We start from the raw sequence: 3,041 nt of genomic DNA on the forward strand, positions 1-3,041 counted from the left end.
CGGGCCCCGGGGCGGCGATCACGGGACACAGCAGCCTTCCTTCCGGGCTCCGCCGAGCTGACACCAGCCCCAGCCCGGCCTCCCCTACCCGCGTCGGCCGCCTGCCTGCCTGCCCGCGGGAGTCCGCGCTGTCCCGGCTGCGGGCGGGGTCACACCTGCCCGCCCCGTGCCGCGGCAGAAAGACGAGCTCATCTGAACACCTGCCCCAGCGGGCTGCCCTCGGTCGAGCTGCCAGGAAAAAAGCCTCTCCCAGGGAGGGAGGCCTGGCACAGGCCGGCGTGCCTGAAAACTGTAACTGCCCCCTTTGTAGCAGAGTGGCAGGACTGAACTAAGCCTCCTTAGCCCAGTGGTTCTCAACCTAGTAGGGCGCCGCTAGACTCGAGGCACCTTTCCCAACACGCCCACTCGTGGTTTCCACTTGATTGTTGACTCTCCAGAAATAATAAAACTATTATTGCATTACAAAGAGTTCACCGCGACTGCGTGGGGACACAACGCTTGTAACACTCTGGATTCCCATTTGAAATCTCTGGGTTTCTCTTGTGAATTGCTTTTGCCCAATGCGGCAACCCTGAAAGGTTCTCAGTTCACCCCGGGGTCCTGTTGAGCATCACAGCCTCGGCACAGGGGCAAGGACAGGTGTCGACTCCAGATCCCTTCTGTACAATAAGCGCGTACGTAATGAAAGTACAGAGCAAACTAGCGATGGAAGCCAAATGTCTGTCCTGAAGGAATTAGGGTTTTAATCTAAGTATTTGTGTTGTTTATTAATTGTGAGGATTTTGCATCTTTCCACCTTTATAGCTCCCATGTATTGATCAGAATGGGGACTATAAATGAGAGCCTTTTAGTTTTGCTTGGATTTACTAAGAGAGTAAGTGAATTACAAAATTGTGCTGTATGCTGCAGGATATTTAAAATGTCAGCCTCGAATTCTTGAGCACTGATAGTATATAAGTAAAGGAGCCACGATGGCCCAGAAATTATGAGAGGCAGGAATATTTTAGGGTGATATTTTTCACAGGACCAGCTGTATAGTTGGAATAGAGTTAGACAAGCTTTCAAATGCAAGACAGTGTGACCTGATGAAAAATATCTTCCATTCAAAAGCTTTATAACGATCCTAAAACATTGATAGATAATTAGAAATGAACCCAACCATACATTCAATTCTAGAACAGGAACAAAGTCCTTGCGAACACCTCAAAAACAAGCAGGATGTACAAACTAAACAACATAAATAATTAAGAAAGAGACAGACAAACTAGCTGTAAACTTCAACTGATGTCACTGAGGCTTTTGTATAATCTGAGGGAGATTATACAAGTCCTTCCCACAGATTTTGTACATATGGAAATACAACTACATCTGGTGTATTGATGGCCAGGAGCTGTAAATCATGCAAGGACGTGCATATGAAAGAAAATGGAGATTTTATGTGAAATATATATTATAAGCATATTAAACAATATTCCCTCTTCCCATTAGTATGCATTAGTACACATCTTGTTTTAAAGAACAGACTTTGTTTCCTTTCTGATTTTCTTTGTACTACATTCAGCCAACACATTGCCATATATTTCAGAAGTAATCATCCAGAAGAGCATACAGTGCGGTACAAATCTCTGCCATTGTATAATTTTGTACCACAGACTGTGGAACAAGTTTTGAATTTCCCTTCTCTTCCTTGTGATTGAAATAAAGAGGAAAACAGGCTCAAAAAAAGCGGTTGCTCCTATTGCCTGGTGCCAGTAGGGAAGCAGCTCCTGTTCTGCAACTACCCTTGCCTATTGAGAGCTAGAGGGTGTTCTGTGTATTCACTGGGGCCAACGTGCACACCTTTGATGCAAGTTTCTAATTGCATTTTCAAGTGGGGGCACATTTTGTGGAGTGGAACAAGTGGAAGAAATCAAAAGGAGACCTAATGATTTTGTTGCTGTCAGGATTCCTCTGCCCCACCACTTTTAAACCTGCAGTTAAGGTTGGCTTTAAGGTGCACTACACCCAACATGAAGGGACCGATCTGTTGTGTTGTACATGTGTTGCGAGAGCTTTGAGAAGGATTCTTTGGCAGGGAAGGCACTGCCTAAATATATATATCACCTCTACCATGAGTCCTGAACTACACAGGCTAATATATAAATGCCTTTTATATATTAATATAATATATATATTATACCCATAGTCCTGAACTACAGAGTCAGGTGTGTGTGTGTATATATAGATATACATATATATGGATATAAAGACATTTATATATTAACCTGTGTAGTTCAGGATGATATGTTTTATCAGACTAACTAGATTTTTGCACAAAATGAAATATCTTGAATGGTGTAGTTCATGCATTTGGTGGAGGGTTTTTTTCTATGTGCACATGCCCAGAAAACATTTAGCTGGTGCAGAAATGCCCCCAGCTAGCCCACGTGGCACAAGAGTTGTTTGGAAGAGCCCAGTTGTCTTGCTTTCGAGACAACTCATCTACTAAGCGTGTTGCGAGTAGGGTGGCCATGCTCGAGGGCAGTCCGTACTCTGTCCTTTATTGATACGAAACCCGACTATTTTCAAAAGGAAAATAGAGAACATAAAGGTGTAGGGTTTTGTATTGAAAGAGGACAGAAGACTGTCCTCTAGGATGGCCACCCTAGTTGTGGGGTGTTTAATTTTTGCTGGAATAGTCTTTGCTTAGATTAGCAGAGCAGGATGCACTCGAGGCCTATAGAAGTGTGTCGGAAGAGGGCAGAGGCTGATTCATCAGCTAAGGTGCGCGGGGCTCTGTGACTTCTCCGGGGCCTGAGAGCCCCGGGCCTCTCCTGCCTGCGGGGAGAGCGCGGAGCCTGGCGTCTGACACATGAGGAGCGGCTCCGCCGCCCCGAGCTGCACCGCCTCGCTGCGGCGTTGTGGGCGCAAGGGAAAGCGGCTGACGCCGGGGAGGGTCTGTGCGGCTGGCCGGGCCGTAGGCCGGTTGCTAAGGGCCCGGTTGCTAGGACAGGCGGCGGCGGCGGCGCGGCGCGGTGCACCCCCGATTGGGCTCCGGGCCG

This window comes from Alligator sinensis, unplaced genomic scaffold (assembly GCF_000455745.1).
Source record: "Alligator sinensis unplaced genomic scaffold, ASM45574v1 scaffold814_1, whole genome shotgun sequence".
Classification (NCBI taxonomy): Eukaryota; Metazoa; Chordata; order Crocodylia; family Alligatoridae; genus Alligator; species Alligator sinensis.